This window comes from Canis lupus, chromosome 25, assembly GCF_003254725.2.
Source record: "Canis lupus dingo isolate Sandy chromosome 25, ASM325472v2, whole genome shotgun sequence".
Lineage (NCBI taxonomy): Eukaryota > Metazoa > Chordata > Mammalia > Carnivora > Canidae > Canis > Canis lupus.
In genome coordinates, this window is record NC_064267.1 from 8,477,736 (window position 1) to 8,501,654 (window position 23,919).

General features: G+C 37.7%; 2 long non-coding RNA genes across 7 annotated transcripts in view; one reads left to right on the forward strand and one right to left on the reverse strand.

The window, feature by feature from the left end:
* The window catches only part of LOC112669448 (uncharacterized), a 362,442-nt gene that overhangs the window by 27,507 nt on the left and 311,016 nt on the right, over positions 1 to 23,919 (forward strand). For 3 of the 5 annotated variants that reach the window (XR_007406015.1, XR_007406014.1, XR_004817150.2), the window contains exon 2: positions 14,905 to 15,002. The exons of 1 other annotated variant lie outside the window; for it this stretch is intronic. This is a non-coding gene — a long non-coding RNA (uncharacterized LOC112669448). Of the gene's footprint in view, positions 1 to 14,904; positions 15,003 to 21,084; positions 21,226 to 23,919 lie in introns of those variants that run through there. One more of the 5 variants, XR_003142263.3, reaches the window with a different exon arrangement.
* On the reverse strand, positions 5,131 to 23,296 carry LOC112669447 (uncharacterized). 2 transcript variants are annotated; one of them, XR_007406013.1, is made up of 5 exons: positions 23,184 to 23,296; positions 15,873 to 16,011; positions 13,578 to 13,658; positions 7,324 to 7,377; positions 5,131 to 5,597 (listed from the first exon to the last, which is right to left on the reverse strand). It is a non-coding gene; the product is annotated as an uncharacterized LOC112669447 (long non-coding RNA). The 2 variants fall into 2 exon arrangements; XR_007406012.1 differs by lacking the exon at positions 15,873 to 16,011.

Below are 23,919 nucleotides of genomic sequence, written 5' to 3' on the forward strand. Positions count from 1 at the left end.
ATGAGTGAAAAAGCAAAGCCTAAGAATAGCCAAAACTCTCAAATAAATAGTTGGAGGAATTTGCCCTGTCAGAATTGAGATTTTCTATGAAACGTCAGTGATGAAATTATAGCATCAAGGAAGAGAATAATGGAACAGATTAGAGGGATCTCAAATAAATTTATACAGATATGGATAAGATGCAGGGCAAATCAGGGAAGGAAGGTCAGGCCATTCATAAATATGCTAGGAAACTTGATTATTCAGATGGAAAAATGTGACACTGGAGTCCTATCTTATATACAACTCAAAAATTAATTTCAGTTGGATTAATATTTAAATTTGAAAGGTACGTCATATAAACATTTAAAAGAAAACATTGAATAATTTCTTTCTGACTTACAGGTAGGGAAACTTTTCTTAAGAAAAAAACATATACATACAACATAATTCAAAGAGTATATATTTGTTGTAGGTATTGAGAAACTCCCATTAATAAAAAATGATACTATAAAAGAAGTAAACAAGACAACCTATAAACTAAAAGATCTTTATAGTACACATAACACAAGGGATTATGTCCAGAACCCATAAAAGGTCTCCTTTAAATCAATGGGTTTTAACATGTGCAAGAATATTTACTGCAATATTGTTTATAGTAGCTAAAAAACTGGAACCAAGCCAAATGTCCTCAGTTGAAAAAAGGTAAATTTGATTTATTCAAATAAGGGAAAACTGAACAATAGTGAAAATGATTAAACTATATAAAATATGGACAAATTTCAAAAACAATGTTTAGTGAAATTTACAAAAGAATAATTGTAACGTGTATCAATTATAAAGTCTCAAAAGCATAAACATAAAAATATATAGGCAAATATACATACATATAAAATATTATTATAGTAAAAAAATGGAATGATAAATATAAAAATAAAGGTAGTGGCTACTCCCAATCGGTTAGAGAGTGAAATGTGACCCAGAAGAGGCACATAGAGGTTTCAATGATATTGATGCTGTACCGTACCACCTTTTAATATGAGTTGCTGTTGTTTAAATGATCTTAAAGATGTTAAAATGTGAAAAGATGTGCCTCTTAGAATTCTTAAAATATTGCAAGTCATAATAAAGTATTTAGAAAGATTAAATGTGCATCTATAGTTTTTCTCAGACCTTTCTCATATTTGTTTTCTTAGACATTTCTCATATTTAAAATATTTTAAAGAACTCCTCACCTTCCTCTTTTAGTTTGTCACTATTCCTCTTAAATCAACTGTGTGGCCAGAACTGAATGCAATACTCATTTACAGAATGGATTCTATTGTAGATCTCCTTACATAAGTGAACAAAGACTTCTACTTAGTTCCCTGGCCTGAAAGATCACTATAGAAGTTCTGATTTTGCCCTACTATTATTAGAATTTCTGCAGAATACAGATTTCTAAATGGATGCTCTGGTAGACTGGAGAAAGGATGGGAAAGAAGAAGAACACGTGCCAATTGAAGGGTATGTAGAAAGAAGAACATGCAGTTGCCAAGCAACCAGCCTGAATCCTTCACCTTGAAATGCTGACTGAAAGTGGCACATGGACCTCAGGTCTTTCTCTTTGTGACAGTGACGTAGCCCTCCTTACACCACTAGCTTCCTTTTTCTTTTGCGCCCAAGGTACAGGATTCTGCATGGGTTCCTTAATTTCACATTTTCTATTGACCTCTTTGCATCTAGCTGCCCATGTTGACATGAGTTTGACTCACAAAGGTAATCCTTGTCATTACGGAATTCCCTGGATTGGAAATATAAAAACCCTCTAGAAAGATATTTTACTATATTTTTAATCTCTGTGTGTGTGTGTTCCATATCTTTCCTAGAAAGATTTGAGGTAGCTAGAGTATCATGTGTTTTATTCTCAGTTGATAAAACCGGAAATGAAATTAATTTCCTTTTCCATGATGCGTTCTGGAATAAAAGTGATATTTTCAGCAAGAAGAGTGTGTAATGTAAAACCATCTATTCCATCCACATGATAAAGATGGTTGAGTTTGGGAGATAGAGGAATATAGAATTATGTATAGGTGTTTCTTCTTAAATGCCAACAAATTTCAAAGGCTATTGTGCCAGAAAATCCTATTAAGTCACTCTTTCTTAAGAGTGACCTTGAATGGCCTGTATTAACATTGCCTGGAATGTTGGATTAAAGTGTGCATTTCTTATTCACTCCCAAGTTCATTGGATAAGGTCCTGGGATTTGCGTTTCTAATAAGTTTTCCAGGCAATTTTGGGACACATCTCTTAAGTGATTTTATATGTCCCTAATTATGAAGTATCAGTACTGTTACTAGCTTGGGTGGTCTCTCTAAACAGGATTTTCCATGCAATTAGAGATAAGCCTTCACAACACTTAATGAAATATTTTACCAAGAGTGACCTAATATAATTGTAGTAACTACACATTCTCCAGTTCCAAGTAATTTGCCCTCTCGATTCTAAAATCTTTTACTTTTGAGACCATGAGCCTGATTGTTTTCTTCATTGTATGTTCAAGCTCTGTGATAGCAGCTGATACACCTATACTTGAAACCCCGTTATCCCATCTACTTTTTGCCCTCAGGGAGTAGATAAAGGGAAAGACTCTATTGAGCAGAACTTATGGCAAATGCTCTGATATACCACCGGTTTCCTTTATTTTATTCAAGTATAATTGACATACATTATTATATTAGTTTCAGCTGTACAGTAGAATGATTCAAAAATTCCATACATTACTCAGTTTCATCATAAGTGTACTCTGAATCTCCTTTACCTATGTCACTCATCCCCCTGCTTTCTTCCCCTCTGACAACCACAAGTTTGTTCCCAGTGTATAAGAGTGTGGCATATTTTTGTTTGTCTCTTTTTTAATTCATTCATTTGTTTTGTTTCTTAAATTCCACATGTGAGTAAAACCATATGGTATTTGTCTTTTACTGACATTTCATTTAGCATAATGCCCTCTAGATCCATCCATGTTGTTGCAAATGGCAATTTAATTTCTTTTTATGATTAATATTGCATTGTGTATATATACACTATACCTTCTTTATTCATTCATCTGTGGATGGCCACTTGGGTTTCTTTCAGATTTTGACTATTGTAAATAATGCTGGGATAAAATAGGGGTACATATCTTTTTGAATAGTGTTTTCATTTTTCTTTGGGCAAATACGCAGTTGTGGGATTACTGGATTATATGATATTTCTATTTTTAATTTTTATTTTGTTTTATTTTTTTTCTATTTTTATTTTTTTAAGGAAATTCCAGACTGTTTCTCCACAGTGGCTGCACCAATTTACAGTCTCACCAACAGTGCATGAGGATTCCTTTCTCTCCACATTCTCACCAATACTTGTTATTTCTTGTCTTTTTGATACATCATTCTGATAGGTATAAAGTGATATCTCATTGTAGTTTTTATTTACATTTCCTTGATGATTAGTGATGTTGAGCATCTTTTCAAGTGTCTGTTGGCCAACTGTATGTCGTCTTTGGAAAACTGTCTATTCTTGTCTTCTGTCCATTTTTAATTGGACTTTTTGGTATTGCTTATATTTTGGTGTTAGTTTGGTTTTTGTTTGATTTTATAGAATTTATTTATATATTTTAGATATTAACCCTTTATCATACATATTATTTGCAAATATTGTCTCCCATTTAGTAGGTTGTCTTTTTGTTTCGTTTCCTATCACCTATTTGATACTGATGTGTTTTCATGTGGGTTGTATCCTCTTAGTTCTTAACTTTTTGGCCCTACTGATTTGGAGCTCATCCTTAATCTTTTTGGCAGTCAGATCTAAAGTCTCTATTATTATTCTCAACTAACCTCTGGCAACACCCATTGTCAGGACAGTAATCCTTGTTTCTACCTCATGCTTTTGGAAACCAACTCCAAAATGGTCATGGTGAGCTCTGCCTGTTTCTCCCTCATCAGGAGAAGCTAGAAGCCCAACTTGGTATGTGCCATGCCTTCCTACTGCTATAAGGCATTCCTTCCCACTGGCTCAAGTTTAGTTTAGTACAGCTGACCCCAAGTATTCAGTGTCTTGTGACACCAGTTGAATCATTCCCCCATATATCACTGATGAGGGGATGAGGATAAACCCGGGAGAAATAAACAAGTGTCACCGTGGGATGATGGAAGAGTGGAATAAATAGTATTCATTGAGGAAACACATCCTGGGCATCTACCATGTGCCAACGTCGGTCTCCAGTGCCGGATACAAAAGTGAAATATTGTCTTTGTCTATTTGGGCTGCTGTAACAAAACACCAGAGACTGGGTAGCTTATGAACAACAGAAACTTATTTCTCACAGTTCTGGAGGATGGAAGCCTGGGATCAAGGCATCCATATGGTTACATTCTGTTCTGGGCCCTCTTTCTTATTGACAGCCAATGCTTTTTTGCTGCATCTGCACATGGTCAAAGGGAGCCTAGAGGGAGCTTTCTGGGTTCTCTTTGTAAGAGCACTAATCTGATTCATGAGGCAGAGCCCCATCTCCTGTAACATCACATCGGGCATTAATATTTCAGCATAAAAATATTGGGATGACACAAACATTCAGACCATAGCAAATAGTTATTCCATGTCCTCAAATAGTCTACAGTCTAACAGAGAGAGAAATAAGAAAGGAGACCATTGCAGTATGGTAGATAAGTGCTATGATGGTTGTAAGCAAAGTGTTAAAGGATCCTAAGGAGATCCTGGAGTACAAAGGGATTTTTCCATAGTCAGGTGGAAGTGGAGAGGATGGTACTAGAGAGCCTGACCCACACTAGGTCAGGGCCCACAGTTCATTATGACTAGACAGAAAGTGTGAGAGCTGGGGTGAAGTGATAGGCTAAACTAGATAGATAAGTAAAGATCATATTCATCTCCATGTTCCATGTTATAGGCTAGCCTATCTTAAAGGCCCTGGGGAGCCATTAATGGTTTTAGAAGGATCCTTCTGGTTAGAGTTTGGAGTATACTTTGGAGTGGTTTGGTCATAAGGAGTTTCTTTCCAATGGTTTAACAGTAATCCAGAAAGGAATTAGTGATGGTCTAAACTAGCAAAGTGCAAAGGGCTTACTTAAGTTATCTACTTATTTATAACAAACCACCCCAAAACTCACTGGCTTAAAAATTAATAATTTGTTATTTCTTATAGTTCTGTGGGTTGACCAATTGGTTCTTCTGCAGGATGCAATGTTGACTATAGCTTGGCAATGGCTGGAAGGCCCAAATGACCTAATTCATATAGATGGCAGTTGGTTCAGGCCACAGGAGTTCAGATGTAACTTTCAACCAGAGGTCTTAGTTTTCTTCCACATTGTTGTCTCCATGTGAATTCTTGGCCTTCCAACAATGTGGTTGGGTTTCAGAAAGGAATGTACCAGGGGCATCTGGGTGGCTCAGTTGGTTTAGTTTTTGACTCTTGATTTTGGCCCATGCCATGATCTCAGGGTTGTGAGATTGAGCCCCAGATCAGGCTCCACTCTGAGCATAGAGCTTGCTTAAGATTCTCTCTCTCTGTCTCTCTTCCTTTGCCCCTCCTTATGTTGCTTGTGTGCACATGTGCATGCATACATGCTGAATCTCTCTCTCTAAAAAAAAAAGAAGAAGAAAGAAATGTACCAAAAATTCAAGACCCAATGTGCAAGTGCTTTTCAAATCTCACTCTTGGTACTGTCCTGTTGGCCAAACTAGATACATAGTTAAGCCCATAGGGACCTACATAGGATATGAATAGCAAGAGGCATGGTTTACTGGGAGCCATCAAAGTAATGTTCTACCATAGAGATGGAGAGCAGATGAATTGAACTGCCACTTGTAGTAACCACCTAAGCCATGGCTGCTCCACCACTTCAGTCTGGTCTCCAGAATTTATTCTGGTAACATACGCCTATCCCCTTCCTCATGTGGGAACAGTAGTGGATGGAGGAGGGGTAGTGCACTGGCTTATACTGCCTGAAAGACATGTATACCACTACTAAAATATTATTCAAATGAAAACTACCTCTTTTTTTTCTTCAAAGTATTTGGCTTGAGTTTATTATTGAATAGTTTTATAAGACTCATAGGTTTGTCGTGAGGACAAAATGCAATATAATGTAAAAGTGCCTAAAACTCATATAAGTGCTCAATAAATGTGAACTATGATTCTTATATGCTTTAGGAATATTTTATAGATAGTAACTGGGCAGGATATTGCCACATACACTAATGCTCACACAGAGCACCCAGAAGGCTCAATATATAACTTCTCCCTCACCAAACTTTCTCACCAAAGGGTGAGCCACACCTTGTTAACATGCATCTGTGCCTGTTCACAAGATTAGCGAAGTCTATCCATCTAAGGGTAAATTGTATGTAATCCCAGTAATTTCAGTTGGTCCACTTTGCAGAGTCTGACTTAGTAACATGTACAAAAAGAAATCTGTATTTTAGGGGTACCTGGGTGGCTCAGTGGTTGACCTGCCTTTGGCTCAGGTCATGATCCTGGGGTCCTGGGATCAAGTCCCACATCAGGCTCCTCACAGAAGTCTGATTCTCCCTCTGCCTATGTTTCTGCCTCTCTCTGTGTCTCTTATGAATAAATAAATAAAAATCTTTTGGAAAAAAAAGAAATATGTATATCTGGATACACAACGAGATTCCCTGATGCCACATTGCAAAAATGAACATTCTCTGAGTTGTGCAGTTCATGAGCAAGTGGTAGACAGAGCCAGTCCTGCCAACAGTGAAGGGTTTAAATCAAGTATCACGTGACATATAATTTTCCAGTGAAATTCTCTAACTTGCCTAAGATTGTTATTTTCTCCCCTTTGGATTGAAAATGAAGGAATTTTATTTCAATACCTAAATGTATCACTTTTTCATCACATAATATAAAATTAGAAGGATTCATCAGCTAATGGCAACATGTACATTTCTGGCTATTGCTTGGCATATATGAAAGAAGGAAAAACTATGAGAAATTCAAAATACAACATGTTTCTGATCTTCTCCTCTAAGATATCTTTCTGCCTACCTTTGGTAATATAAAAATAATAATCAGAGCACCTATCTCCTAACATTACAAGGCAGTTATCAAGCCATGCAACAAACATTTAACAAACATGATTGTTTTCATTGGACACTCATGACTGATTCTCAGCTTTTAAATATGCATATTACACTAACAGTGGTCAGAAGTCTACATTCCTCAGCTTCTTTATTAATCTTCTTCCTTGTTCATGCATAGTTTATTTTCCCCAGTTGTACTCTGAATGTGCCCTTGACTGATCCACAAAGCTCTCCTGAATGTGTCCTCCCCGAGGGAACTATTACCTTATGTTCCTCTTCACCATCTGTTTGCTGCAAAGCTTTCTTGAAGCTCAGCCTCTTGGAACAAGAGAATAACAAAAATGAAATTTATTGCCATCGATCACTTTTAGATAAAGCTGAATGTCTTCCAGCCACTCTGAATTGATTTTTCTCTCCACCCTCCCACCCCACTTGAGAAAGTAACAGAAAGGAGTTAGAAATCATGCAGGGGATGGAATCAATACAAAAGTGAGGAGAATTGCATGGAGGTAATCATGTGTAGAAAAGCAAGGAGCTGGCAGCATTAGTTGACAGAGGGGAGTTGCTTACTCAGCTTTATTAATACCTCACAGAGCAGGACATAAAACCTCAGATTTTTCTACCTTAATCTATGTCCCTGCTCCTTTGTGTAAAGAATTCACTATCATTTGTGGGTCCTTTCCATGATTCAGACATGGTTAGGACCCCTTACAATGACACTAGCAAGTCCCTATTGGATGTATATCAACACAACGTTAAAAGTCATGAGCTCTCTGGGCAGCCCGGGTGGCTCAGCAGTTTAGCGCCACCTTCAGCCCAGGGTGTGATCCTGGAGACCTGTGATTGAGTCCCGAATAGGGCTCCCTGCATTGGAGCCTGCTTCTCCCTCTGCCTGTCTCTCTGCCTCTCTCTCCTCTCTCTCTCTCTGTGTATCTCTCTCTCTCTCTCTCTTTTTTTTTTATGATAGTCACAGAGAGAGAGAGAGAGAGAGAGAGAGAGAGAGGCAGAGACACAGGCAGAGGGAGAAGCAGGCTCCATGCACCGGGAGCCCGACGTGGGATTCGATTCCGGGTCTCCAGGATCGCGCCCTGGGCCAAAGGCAGGCGACAAACCACTGCGCCACCCAGGGATCCCCTCTGTGTCTCTCATGAATAAATAAATAGAATCTTAAAAAAAGAAAAAAAAAACTTTAAAAATAAATAAATAAAAGTCATGAGCTCTGAAGTCAGGTAAAAAGGTAATAATTATGATGATAATGATAAAGTAATGTTACTTATATATCATTATTTATTTCCACGGAGAGCTAAAGGTATGTCATCTTATACCCCTCCCCCTCCTTTGGCCCCTCTAAGGCAACTGATTACCATACCTTCTGTAATGTGTCTGTTAAATTTTTATTTAATTTTTGGTAAAACATATATAACCAAAAATTTACCATTTTAACTATCTTCAAGCATAAAATTCAGTGGCCTTTGATTACATTTCTAGTGGTGTGCTATCATCATCACTATTTGCAAAACATTTTAGAAACTCTTAACCTATTAGACAACGACTCCCCCATCTCACCATACCTGGCACCTCTAATCTACTTTGTCTTTATGAATTTTCTTATTATAGAAATTCCATATAAATGGATTTGTCAGCTATTTATCCCTTTGTGTCTGGTTCCTTTCGCTTTGTATAATGTTTTCAAAATTCATCCTTATTGTAGAATTTATTAGATATGTATTCCTTTTTAGGGCTTGATAATATTGTTATATGTACAGCTGATCCCCATTATTCATAGCTTTTTGTATTTCTGAATTTGCCTACTCATTAAAACTTATTTGTAGCCCCCAAATCCATACTTGTGGCTATAGGTGGACATGTTCAGGGTGGCAAGAATTTGAATCCTATAGTGCTGATGTTCCCAGCTGAGGGTAAACAAATAATGCTATAAAGAACATTGATGCACCAGTATCTAAGTCTCTATTATCTCTCCTTTGGGACATATACACTGAAGAGTTGAGTTTCTGGGCCATATGGCAATCCATGTATAAGTGTTTGAGGAGCTACCAAACTGTTTTCTACAGTGGCTACACCATTTTACATGTATAAGGGTTCCAGTTTGTCCATATCCCTACCAACATTTGTTTTCTTTTTAATTATAGACATTTTATTAGCATGTGTGCAGTGGTATCACATTGTGGTTTTGATTTTAATTTCCTTAGTGATTAATAATATCAAATGACCTTTCATGTGCTTGTTGGCCATTTGTGTATGTTTGGAGAAGTATTCTTGAGGTATTTTTGCCCACTTTTTAATTGGGCTATCCTTTTGTGGTTGGGTTCCTTCTATATTCTGGATACTCTAACCTTATCATACATAAAATTTGCATATATTTTCTTTCATTCTGTAGGTTGCCTTTTCACTTATCTTGGTAATGTCCCTTGATGCATGACAATTTTGTCTTTAATCTACCCCTTCCCACTATTGCCTTTCAGTCATGCTCTCACTGTTTCTAGTCAGGATTATTTCAGAACACTCTGGACTCCCAACTTGTGTTTTTGCCTTTGCTTTAGTATCTGTTCCTTGCTGTGATCTATTCTCCATTCAGTTGTTAATTGACATTTTTAAAGATAAATCTGATTAAGTTTTTCAGTGTTTTCCCATTGAAATCAAAAGAAAACCCAGACTCCTTGGGATAATATTATTCATTATCTTCAGCCTCATTTTATAGACCATCTTCCAATGCATGGCTGATGCTTCTGGTCACAGATCAAAACTTGTACTCCAGGCAACATGGCACATACACATAGCTCTGTTCATTTATGCATGTGATGCTCTACCTGGTGTATTTGTATCTCTCCAGTCTTTAGCTATTACAATTCTACTTACTTGGACTTTAATGCAAGATGCCATGATAAGCATAGATATGTTGGACAATATATCACTGAGGAGGAAATTAAGTTATATGTGAATATACAACAGCAGATAGATATAGGACAGTGAAAAAGCATTGGGTCAGTCTAATGCTACTTGATATGTAAGATATAAAGAAAGCTCAATACTGTGTCTCTTTACATAATTTGGATCTTAGAAAATTAATTTGGCTTGCATACAGCACTAGTGTAAACTAACTAGCATTACTCCTATCAAGGAAAGACTACCCAGCTACCAAATAAAGTAACTTGAGATACCAAGCCACTATCTGTATTATTGTGATGCAGTACTTCATGTAGAAGGATGAATTAGCCTCATAAAGGGTTGGAAGCCAGCCATGCTGCTGGGTGGACTGGTGGATCCAGCCTGGAAGGTAGTGATTGACAGGACTGTAGGTGGAGCCAAAGTATAAGTATGTATATTAAATCTGATTTGGGAAATTTCTGAGGTATAGCAGTTCCTTGTTTTTCCCAGGAGCCTATTTGCTGGTGAATAGACTGTGTTGGCATACTCCTTATACTTCTTATCTTATCCTTGAAAGGAATGATTCTTAGAATTCTTGTAGGGATAAAAAGTATTATGAGATGAACAAGAATTGTAGCAGTTGGGACAACTGACTGCTTTAACTTGGGCATAGATAAACTTTTTTTCTGTGAAGGACTAGACACTAAATATTTTAGGCTTTGTGAGCCAAGAGGCCAAATAAAAAATATCATATAGATATTCATATAACAGGAGGGAAAACACACTTCCCCAATTTTTTTAATTGATGAAATTAAAAATATAATAAAAATTGAGTACAAGTATAATCCAGGTCTATTACTGAGAGTAAAATTCTTTCTGGAATGTTATTTTACCTAGTTTGGATACAAAGTTAGTGTTCCATATCATCAAATTGATTGGAAATACTCATCTGTGAAACCATCCTCAGCTTTTGGGCCATGCAAGAACAGGTGAGGACCCCCTGCTGTACTTTGCCAGCGCCTGCAGTTTAACCAAATACCTCTTGTTTCTTAGAGCTGTCAAGGAGGTATGCAGAGGCAAGAATTAAGCATGGAGGAGGGTTATCAACAAAACATTTTGTTCTTGCACATTCCCAGATCATCACAGGCTTGGCTCTACCTGACTTGTCCTTGTATTGTCTTTCATTGAGGCCTTCTCTGACCACCTATTTAAAATCACAATCCCTTCTCTCACCAGTCACTCCTAATTCCTCTTACCCTATTCTTTTTTTTTTTTACACAGCCTATATCACTTTTTTTAAAAAAGATTTTATTTATTTATTCATGAGAGAGAGAGAGACACACACACACACACACACACACACACGCGCACACACACACAGGCAGAGGGAGAAGCGGGCTCCATGCAGGGACCCCAATGTGAAACTTGATCCCAGGTTTCCAGGATCATGCCCTGGACCGAACGAAGACAGGTGCTAAACCGCTGAGTCACCCAGAGATCCCCCCATATCATTTTTTAATATGTTATATGCTTTCTTTATTCATCATTTTTATTGTTCATTTCTGTCTTTCCCTGCTAGAATGTAAGCTTAACTTGAGCAACAGCAATCATTTTTGTTTTGTTCACAAATGTATTCCAAGTATACAGAGTAGTGTTTAGCATATGGTAGGTACTCAGTAAATATATGTTGGATGAATTGATGTAAAATACATCATTTTGTCTTCAAAAAAACTTGCTGAGATAAATATTATTAATATCAAAATTTTAAATAGAAAATTTGCAGGTACAGGGAGGCTAAATAACATGCTGAAGATTACACAGCTAATTCTACTACCACTGTCACCACTCCTACTCCAGGCAAATTAATTATTTCATACTAATCATGTACCAGAAACTGCTCAAACATCATATTTAATTTTCACAATAACCCTGTGAGTTGAGTGTCAGAGTTAAAAATCGAACCTGGGTAGTCTGATTCCTAAACTCATGTTTTAATCATGTACTTATTATCTAAATTGTAATCAGAAGTAAATTCATAGCCTTAGAAGTTCGTGTTATAAACATGAAGAATAAAAATTAATAATAAAATCATGAAGAAATCATAATAAAATGAATGTAAAAATAATTGTGAAAACAATAAACTTGATTAATACAAGATTTCTTTGAGAAAAGAATAAAAATTGAATTTTTCATAAATCTAATTATGTAAAAGGAAGGCAAATCAACAAAAGCATGAAGGAATTAAACTCTAATGTCGTGGCAGAAATTACAAGGTTGCTATGGATTAAATAGTGTGCTTCCCCCAACTCATATGGTGAATTTATAACCCCTAGTTAACTTCAAAATGTGACTTTGTTTGGAGTAGGGTCTTGCCAGAGGTAATTAAGTTAAAGTGAAGTCATTAGAACAGACTCTAGTCTAATACGACTAGTTCCCTAAAAGGGAAATTTGGGCACAGAGAAGTGCAAAGAGGGAAGACCATATGAAGACATAGAGAAGAACAGGCCACCTACAAGCCAAAGAGCAAGAGCCTGGAACAGATCCCTCCCTCACAGCCTTTGGAAGGAACTAACCCTGCTGCTGACACCCTAACTTCAGACTTCTAGCCTCTAGAGACGGTGAGATAGTACATTTCTGTTCAAGTTACAAAATCTGCAGTACTTTTTTATAGCAGCCCTAGCAAACTAATGTGCCTCCTAAATTTGAATTCATCCATATTTTCAATCAGGATATGTAAATAGTGGGCTCATTACCCTGTAATATCTGATTTATTGTGCTACAGCTGCTTTGTAGGATTAAAATTTAAAACTCATCTTAGGTTTGCTTTTCACATTTCCCACTTTGAATTTTGAAACATTTTTTTAAAGATATTATTTATTTGAAAGAGAAACAGAGAGAAAGCGTATATGAGCAAGGGAAGGGGCAGAGAGAGAGGGAAAGGGACAAGCAGTCTCCCTGCTGAGTGAGGAGCCCCATGCAGGACTCAATCTCAGTACCTTGAGATCAGGACTTGAGCCAAAGTCAGATGCTTTACCAACTGATATAATTAGGTGCCCCTAAAATCATTTGAGTGCAACCAATAATATCTTCTTCCATGGAACTTTTGATATTCATTTATTGGGGAAGTTTCTGAGAATCCATAATTCTGTTAGTATTTAAAATAGATTTTGACAATGACAGAAAAATGTGATTCTAGGCCAAAGGAAATTTGACAGGAACAGTAAAACCGCTATCAGGCTGGCAGGCTGCTTTTAGACTGGATGGGAACCTTAGTGAATAGAACCCTTGGATTAGCTGAGCCTCTTGCAGCTACTACCTTTTTCATCAGTTGGTTTTGCTGCTTTTATTGCTGGAATCTAACTGCAGTAATTAATGCCTGTCTGTATGGTTCTGTCAGAAAGAACTCCTTGTTCTTCAGATACAGATATGCCATGAAAAATATGTGAATTAAAATAATGCCTCTATTTGAACATTCTACTCACATTACACATTGATCCCAATTTCCCTTGGTTTTGGCAATCTCTCAGGGAGTGAGGCCACTTACCTGTGACCAGCACATTGGTGACCAAGTCAGTGGCCACACATACCTACAAATGGTATAGATACCAGAAAAAACCCCTGCTAATATTTACCTTGAAGTAGAGCAAATAGTCTTCCCATGGGCAGGATCACCCCTCAGGTCTGGTCAAGGTCAAAGCTCAGAAGTTATAGACCTTGAAATAGTTGAATTATGTTAGTAGATTCAGAAGCAAGCATTCATGAGTCAGAAAGAAGTGCTAGGCAGGGCCAGACAGATATTTTAGGCTGTCTGTCTCCTTCTAAAGGTTGCTCTGACCCCCAGTTTCCATGAGCAAAGCTGAAATGGAAGAATCCTGCTTCTCAGTGTAAGTGGAAGCGGCACATACAGTGAAATAAATCAGGATTTAGGGTCAGGTGGACCTGGGTCCAAATCCTGGCTCATGTGCTTCTGGTTGGGTAACCTTAGAAAGACTGATTAACCAATACGACCTTCACATCCTGCATCTGTATCATGTGAATAACCATATATCGTAGCTACCTCAGAGGGCTTTTGTTAAATGTGATCATGTTTATAAACCTGTGTGCCTGATATGTAACAACAGTTTAACAAGAATTTAAAAATGCAAACATGCCTCTGACTGGTTTGGGATATACTGTGCAAACAACAGCAGTATTCAGTCTTTGTTGAAAGACCACGTGAGACACATGAGCTGAGATCTCAACAAGAGATTTTATGAGAAAGTGACATGGAAGGAAGCCCTGGATTAATAGTTTAGACTCCTAGCCTATCCTGGGCTTTAGATCATAACTGGACTACACTGAGTCTCCACAGGAAATCCCAAATTGGAGGATTTCCTGCCCACCCTTTCTGTCCCTGAGTCACTTTTCCACCTGTCCTGAGGGCCCCAGAGTAGGGATACCATCAGAGGATGAGTTTCTGGGTGTCTGAGAAACTCAACTGTTTCGTGAGAGCACAGACCCATAGGTATTCTTACCAGACTCTTAGGTTTCAGTCCACTTATCCTCCTTCTTTTGCCTGAATACCCCTAAAGAGCCAATGAAGAAGATTACCACCCTGCCATTGGTATCACATGCACAATTTGGAATTACTTTGAGTGCAAGCCCTCAATGCATGAAAATAAATTTGTTCCCTGCTGTACCAATGTGGAAAATAAGAGAGTCTAATAGTTTTAGCATTTTAAATGGCAAGACTTCTTGAGTACAATAAGTACCTTTGAAAAGGCAACTGTTCTTCATGAATGTGTCATTTGGGGAACAAAAATTGACATCTGGTCTCCCCAACAAAAAGGGGAAAAAGATTTTCTAGAAGCTGATGGTGATTTGGGTAAATTTCAAACACTTTTCTCCCATAGCACCTAATGAACTTGAAATTCCACACCCCTTAAAATATGGCTCAATTGGTTTTCTCTGGCTTGGCAGAAACACAAAATAGGAACAAGAATCCAAATCCATGTGGCTTATGAAGGGAGAGGCAAAACTTCTTGGCACATTCATGTGATCACCAGCTCAGTTCCAAAGTAAGACCTTAAAATAGATGAAGTGTTTGTGACTATCTCCTCTGTATATGCTGTATTCCAGTGGCCTCTTGCAGGATTTGGGCACGCAATTCAATACTCTAATTTAATACATACATCATACATCATTGCCATGAGGAAAGGTCTAGCTTAAGCTTGACACGTCATAGCTTTGACGATAGTAAACTATAGACACCTTGAGAAAGAGATTGGCTGGAAATCCACTGTCACTTAACACCTGTCAATAGCAGCTCAGGCTATTATTACAAATGCCAGGGACTGGGTGACTTAAACAACAGACATTTATTTCATCACAGTTCTGGAGGCTGGAAAGTCTAAGATCAAGGTGCCAGAAAATTTAATTCTTAATAAGGGGCTAACTTGCAAACAGGTTCCTTTTGCTATATCTTCACATGGCAATGACAGGAAGCCCTGGTTCTTCCTCCTTTTAGAAGAGTAGTGATTCCATCATATGGCTCTACTCTCATCATCTCATTTAAACTTAATTACCTTCTAAAGGCCCTCCTCCTAATACACACTTTGGGTTAGTGCTTCAACATAATGAATTTTGGAAAAACTAAAAATATTTAGTCCATGATACCAACTCCCAAAAACCTTGAGTGGCCAAAGATTACTTTAGGAATCTTTCTTAAGCTTTTCTTTCCTTAGGCTAAGAAATCCCAAATGTAATCATGAGAACAGTCACTTACTGCAAATCACTTTCCAAACTCTGATGAATAGATTGATGAATAGCATCATCATGGAGGAAAGTCCTCGCCCAAGAACAAATTTCCTTGTTCAACGTTTTGATCAGAAATTTCATGAAGAACCAGAGAGCAGACTTATCAAAATGGTATACAACACAATGCTTACCGATGGGGAATTTAGTGGATGGCAGAATTAGATTCCTAGAAGTCTCCATGGACTGGAGCAGTGAATTGCATCTTATTAGATGAAATGTAACAGGGCTAGTTGTGTAAGGCTGTGCACCTGCATTTGAGAAATATCAAACCTACACAAGTAGAGATCAGGCAAAATATGGTTGTAGTAACAACTTTGGTGTAAAAGGCACACATTCTCAACAAAGCAATTTCATATGAATGGGAAATGTGATCTCTCTGCTTGGAAAGGTGATAGAAGTGATAGAAGATAGAAGATAGAAGATAGAAGAAGATAGAAGAAGAAAGCAGTGATAGAAGCATAGAAGCATGTCATGGATGGTATCCTACTAAGACCCCCTATCTGTGCTCTTTGTTAAGATCCAGACTTTGCACTTAAAAAAGTAAACGGACACACTGGACCTTGTTCAGAGGAAAGTATCTAGGAAGATGCAGAAAGGCAAAGCTTTGCCATACAAAGAGGGCTTGACAACCTGGGGGATGTGCAGCTTGTAAAGATGATAACTTGGGCCACACCTTCTGCCTTCAAATGAAGGAGAACAATACACCCATTTTATTTGGCATGCTATGTTGGGGAAGGATTTTTTTTTTTCTTATTTTTTTTTTTATGTTGGGGAAGGATTAAGGCAACTGATGAAAGCTTATAAAAGCATAGATTTTAATTAATATAATTTAAAACTTGTCAATAGTCACTTTGCTTATACTTCTTATAATTCTTACAGCAACAGTCTAGACAGTCGGACCATGATTTGAGAAACCCTTAAACTTGGTATCCCATTACATGCATTAGATTTAGGTTCATCTGAGAATAACAAGAAATTCCAAAGTTACAAACTACATAGAGTTTTATATCTCCCTCACATAAAAACCAAAACCAAAATAAAGCAAAAACAAACAAACAAAAAAACAAAAACAACCCAAAAGAACAAAACAGAGGCAGGACTAGGTAAGGCCTCCTGCCTTACTCTTTGTCCATCTTTAGCACATCTTTAGGGAGCTAGGCTCCCTAAGGGAGGAGCCATGATGGCCTCTTGGGCTAAAGTCATTTGTCTGAATTCCAGGTGGAAGAAAGGAGGCAAAAGGTGAAAGAGTGAAAGTGTTCACATCATTCCTTTCCAGGAAACTTTCCAGAAGTTCCATTCAACCTTTCTGCTTCTATCTCCCTGCTAGAACTTAACCTAAATTGGAGTCTGGGAAATGTAGATTTTGTGTGAGTGCCAGTGTGCCAGGCTGAAAAGGGAGTACTTACAGAAGGGGGAGGTGGGATGTTAACAAGGCAATTTCTGACACATTCTTTTTATGGCCAAAGCCTCTACCTTTTCACCTCCTGTTTTATTACTCTTTTTGTAACTACTCTTCCACTGTCACAGAGGTGGCAGGTCCCTGATCCCTTCATTTTCTTCTAGCCAATCAGCCCCCATGTCCTCGTTTCTTTTACCAGCTCTAGCTCTCAGCGTATCATCTGTCCTATTTGCTTCCTCATGAACATTCTCAATTCCCTTCATTACCATTACAGCACGCACTGGTCAAAATATAACCCTTGATTTAAAACTTGCCTTTCACCCAGAGTTCCCAGAAGTTATGACAAAGCCATGGACATTGGTGCCACGACAATCCTTGGATTCTCATGTCAGTCATGCCCCTGGCTTTGCCCATCTGTGGCAAACATCTGTGCAACATCTGTGATGTTGCATCACAGCACTTTTACTCATGCCCCTCCATGGCTAATATAAACTGGTATCATTTTTCTCAAGTATTGGCCTCCTCTTGCTCAGAAAACTATCTGATTTCCTAGTATTTCCAAAAATAAAGTTAGGCTATCAGTAGTTGTCATACCTAATATTTATTGAAGATTTATTAAATTCAAATACTATGCTAAATGCTATAAGTCTACTGTCTCATGTAAACCAGTTCAATAGTTATTGTAACCCTCAAATATGACACCATATTCTTAGGATAAACATTGCTTGGTCATGATATAGTACTCTCTTCCTATATTGTTGAATTTGATCTGCCAACATTTTTAAAAATATTTATTTATTTATGATAGACAGAGAGAGAGAGAGAGAGAGAGGCAGAGGAGGAGGGAGAAGCAGGCTCCATGCCGGGAGCCCGACGCAGGACTCGATCCCAGGGACTCCAGGATCGCGCCCTGGGCCAAAGGCAGGTGCCAAACCGTTGAGCCACCCAGGGATCCCCGATCTGCCAACATTTTGTTTAGAATTTTTGCACCTGTGCTCTTGAAGGATGTTGCCAAATCAATATGGAACCAAAAGAAAAATTATAAAATAACCAATTATATTTATTTTGACAGTTTTTAAGCTGAAAAATAGCCCTTTTTTGCTAATAAAATTAGTTATAGGTCATTTGAAAAATTTCACTTACTGAGTTCATTGAAAAAATTCATTTACTGAGTTTATTTTACAGCTTTCTACAGAAAGTATTTTGCCTCCTGAGTCCCCCCTCCAGCACTATGGCAGAGTCCACAACACTAGAAGTGATCTTTTCCTCTCTCCCCTTGCTGAAACACTCCCACTTTAAGAACTAGACATACCACAGTCATCCAGGAGGTGTTCTCCTTCTAAGAATCAATGAGCTCGGGTGTAATAGGTCTCTGAGGCCTATCAAACAGCTTTTCATTTCAGTCCTTTTAGTAATCAGGAAATCCTATGTCTCAAGACACAAATATCTATGGATGCCTGAGTGTCTCAGTGGTTGAGTGTCTGCTTTAGGCTCAGGGCGTGATCCTGGAGTCCTGAGATCCAATCGAGTCCCACATCAGGCTCCCGGCAAGGGAGCCTGCTTCTCCCTCTGCCTATGTCTCTGCCTCTTCTCCGTGTCTCTCTCATGAATAAATAGATAAATTATTTTTAAAAAAGACACAAATATCTAGCAATACAGATATTTCTAACATCTACTTCATATTCTAAGTTTGAACTTGAGAACAAAGGCATCCATCTGTTTTTTAATGAGGACGATGACTCAGTATCATCTACAGATTCAAACCAATTGAAAGTGTTTTTCAGGAGGTTGATAATATTCTGAATATCAAAAAGGTCACTAAAGCATAAGTATATTTTCCCTCTTGGAGACTAAGCATGATTTTTTAAGAAGCAAAATTAATATAGTTTGTGATTCGGAGTTCTAGGGTTCACTGTTAATTTGGTAGCTAAAAGAAAATAAAGGAAGGTAGCTTTTAAAATTGTCCATCATGTCAGATCTCAGCATATTTAGTTGTTGGGGCATATTTACAGATTTTGGCTGTGGAATTTAACTGTCAGAGGGTAGGCTACTAAAATAATCAGATTGGCTGACCTATGGTAAAATTCATAGGTAAATACATGGATGACAGATTCAGAATTAATAAAATCTACATAAGACTTAGCCTTTCAACTCATCAGCCGGTGAGTTGAAATTGTACAAACTCAAATGTAAAATTCTTCTAAATATAAATAACAACATAAATCTGAAATGAAGAATGTAAGCCTCAGTAACAATTCAGGTGAAGAAAAGTTTTCTGTTTTTATTTTTATTGAAAATAACCTGAATATCCCACAGAGGGAAAAACAAAAACAAAAACCAGATGCCATATAAACAGAAGTTTCCTACCAGAGAGATATAATCCTGTGCACACTCATCAAAGGAACTCTAAGAAGATAGAATAAATTCAAAGAATCACTGAGAAGAGGCAAGCTTTCAAAATCTTTCCATAAGATCAGCAATGCATGAGAATGCTGCTCTTTTTAGTGTTTCACCTTATTGTTCTGGGCAATGCAAATATATTTGTCCATCATAACATTATTGACTGGGAATGCATTGAGCAGCTGTGCTTTCATTTTTTCCTATTTTCTTTTAACAGTATTCCTATTTTTCTGCCTGTATTTTTGGAGCAGAATGAGCAAGAAAGAAAGTAGAAGGTTTAAGACCAGAGAGGCAGCAGGGCACCAAAACATAAAGTCTCCTGAGTGAGAATAAGAAATTGGGAATTGATTCTGGTGTGGTGGTGGATTAGTCAGTATCGGAGCATGGAAACCTCTCTGGCTAACTGAAGGAGAAAAGGATGTAATTCAGTGAATTTAGTGCTTACAACATCTTTGGAAAGGCTGGAGGAATGGGTTCTCAGTGGACCTCTGGAATGACTTTCAGAAAACCCCCACAAGGGCATGCCATGGAAGCCTCCTCTCCTGCCAGGATCAGGGAGGTAGAGACAGGGGCCCACACAGCATCTGCTCTCCTCTGGACCACACCGTTGGCACTGTGGCCAGGGATCAGGAAGTGGCTGTTTCTGCAACTGCCTATTTACATCTAAGCTGCTTCCTGGACAGTAAGATGCTGCTGCAGAAAACAAAACAAAACAAAAAACACACCACCCACCACGGTGCTTGCCAGTAGCAGCAATTAAAGCAGCAATTAGATGTGGCCACGTTCATCTTAACTGGCAAAATCTAATGTGTGTCTAAAACATAAGGGCAAGGCCGTTTTAAGCTCTGTGTACTTACGAGATTTAGAATTAATGCCAAGTGTTGACCCACAATATCAGGTCCAAATGGAAAGATTTCCAAGTATTTGAGCAGAGGAATGAAGACATGATTTGACTTAAACTTTTACAGAGATGACAGTGGCTCCTCTGAGAAGGGACTACAGGAAAGAGTTTCAGAGAATGGGAAATGGATGTAGGAGGGAGGAGCCCAGTTGGGGGGCTATTGTAAACAATAAGTGAGATGCAGAGTGATGGGCTTGGACCTGGGAGGCAGTGGTGCAGTAAGGAGATTAGGAAGATTATTGGGTTTTTTTGAAGGCAACATCCAACACATCTACTGATGAAGTGTGGATATGGGGCACATGAAAGAGACGAGGTAAGAAAGTATACAAAATTTTTGGCCTGCACAATTAGAAATCATTTATTGAGATAAGGAAGACTAGGGGAGAGTCAGAGTTAGTTGAGGACAGTAGAAGCACATGTAGAGATGTCACACAGATTGGGGAGAGAGTGGGCTAATGTCATCACCACACATATGAGATTTAAAGTCATGAGACCAGATGATTTTCAACTGTGTAAAGTGTGTTAGAAAAGACATCTGTGGGCTGAGCCCTGAGACACTCCAGTGTTTAGATAGCCAGAAAGTAAATAGAGTACAGCAAAGAAGAGTGAGAAGGTTGGCCAGTAAAATAGAACTGAGACAAAGGAGTGTTCTAGAAGTCAAGAAGAAAAAGTGAGTCAAAGAGAAAAAAAGTTATCACTTGTATTTGACACTGCTGGTGTGAGAGGAATGAGAGAGTATGTGCGTGAGGAGTGAGAATTGATCCATGGATTTGACAATACTAAGGTAATGGATTTTTGCGAAACAGCAGAGGCAAAATCCTGATTGGAATAGGTTCAGGAGAAACAGCAAATACAGACATCTTTCAAGAAAGTTTACTGTAAATGGGAGCAGAGAAATGCCTTATGGGCTCAAGGGTAGCTATTTATCTTAAGGGATTTTTTCCAAGTTGGTCAATAATAGACCAAGCATGTTTGCTCATGGAAATGGTCCAGTAGTGAGGAAAATTTGATGACCAAAATGACACTTTATTATAGATTTTGGATCCTGTTTTTTTCTACTTAACATTATGAGCATTTTTCATGGTATTTTATTTTTTGTAGATGGATTTGGTGGTTATATTATATCCCATGGAATGAATATAATGATTTTAGAAGCCTTCTCTTTATGTGTTTGAACTATTTACTTTTATTTGCTATTGTAAATAATGCTAGGAGGATCATCTCTATATATTTGTCTCCCTAACTTTGTCTATTTTTTCCCCACTTCTCATTTCCAGCTGAGGGGTTTAAATATTTTAAAGTATCCTACGCTGACACATTTGCTTGCCAAAAATCACGTTCCAAGTTTTCAGTTTGGGATTTAAACATTTTTCTTTCAAAGGAAATATCAGACAGCTACACTAGACCTCACTTTCTAGCTCAGTGTCATGCTGATGTATTGGCAAAATATTGGAGGTTCGGAAAAATGCCCAAAGTGGCCCCACATCACTTTAGCAAGTTGCTTAGAAACATTACCAAAGTTTCACTATGGAGCAGTGTACTTTTTGCTTTATATATATTTTATAAAGTTCCCCAATGTGAGAGCTGAGTTATGCTGAAAGGAAAATATCATTGAGAGATTTATCTAGATCTTTCAGTTGTTATATATGAAGTTGATTGATGTGTCTTAACTTCCTATATGGAACTTTTCTGATAGTCAAGTTTATTGCTTCAAAGTAAGGAAAAAGGTAGGAGCATTTTTCTAGTTGTTTCAGAATGAGAAAGGGTATGAATAAGGTGGTATTTGTCTAGAAGGGGGGGGAATAAAAAATTATAAATATTAGCAATGAGTTGTTAGAATCTTTTAATTTTTTGCAACTGAAAATCAATTTATTTTAGATTTGTGGGATAGAATTAAAGAGAGGGAAGGATTTACTTTACATCAACCTCCCCACTGCCCACCCTCAGAACACACAATCATAGTTTCATACTTTTATATAGCCATATCTCCTTTCAAATTGTTAATACCCAAAATCTTAAAAGAACCACTTTGGCATTTTACTGATTTTGACATGGTGAAAATGGACATAATCTATAGTTCTCTTTAATTTTCTATACATTATTATTTATACAGGATAGATGATCTTAAGATTGAGGGTTTGGGGGGGTCTTCTTTTTGGTAAGGAAAGTAATCACAGCATTTTATAATCATTTTTCCCCTTTTTTATCTTTTTCTTTCAGTAGAATTCAGTGATTCACCACTTACACACAATACCCAGTGCTCATCAGAACAAGCCCGCCTTAATGCCCATCACCCATCTAGACCATTTCCCACCCACCTCCTTCCTCAACACTCAGTTGTTCTCTATCGTTAAGAGTCTCTTATGGCTTACTTCCCTCTCTCCTTTTCTTTCTTCCCTTCCCATATGTTCATCTGTTTTGTTTCCTAAATTCCACATAAGAGTGAAATCATATAATATTTGTCTTTCTCTGATTATTTTACTTAACATAGCACACTTTAGCTCCATCCATGTCGTTGCAACAATCATTTTAGATTCTGTATAGGGCTCTAAAGAAAATCACTCAACGACAATATAAATTCTTTAAAAACAAAGTTCCTCCTTTCGATATAGGTTCTCAGTCTCCTAACTACATTTCCAGAATGTAAAAAAGGCTCTGGAAATTGAAAATCTTCCGTGTAACTCATTTGACTGCAAAACCTGATCTGACTTGAACTCATTTGGCCACAAAACTTGACCTTACCTGACATGAGGCTACATTTAGTCTTTTTTAATCCCACTTTCTGTAAATATTCATACACTGCTATACAGAAATACTAGTGTATTTAATTACCCATGCTGCCTTAGAACACTGCTACAGAATTCGGAATACTGAAGCAATCAATTATGACTCCAAAGGCATCAGAAGATGGATTAAGAATCTACATTACTGGGCAGCCCCGGTGGCGCATCAGTTTAGCGCCGCCTGCAGCCTGGGGCATGATCCTGGAGACCCTGGATCGAGTCCCACATCGGGCTCCCTGCATGGAGCCTGCTTCTCCCTCTGCCTGTGTCTCTGCCTCTCTCTCCCTCTGTGTCTCTCTCATGAGTGGATAAATAAAACCTTTTTTTTAAAAAAAAGAATCTACATTACTTTTAATTTTCTAATACATTGCTCTCTACCACTTCTTTTTCTGAAAAATAATTGGTGAGCCATATAGGCGTCCCTGGTAATAGAGTTCTAAAGTAGAGTCAGACTTTAAATCAGAATTAACTAGCACCACATTCCTATTTTTTGGTTCTGTTGATATTCATCATGCCCAGTCAAAATAGTAAAATTGTTTTAATGGTTAAGAAATAAATCTGGTTGAAGTATCACATGCCTTTCCATTTCTTCTTTTTTCATTCTGGGTTTTCTTCTAGCACATATATACTTAATATTTGGGGTATATATCTGAAAACATATATTTGATAATATATAATTGATACTTTCATCAATT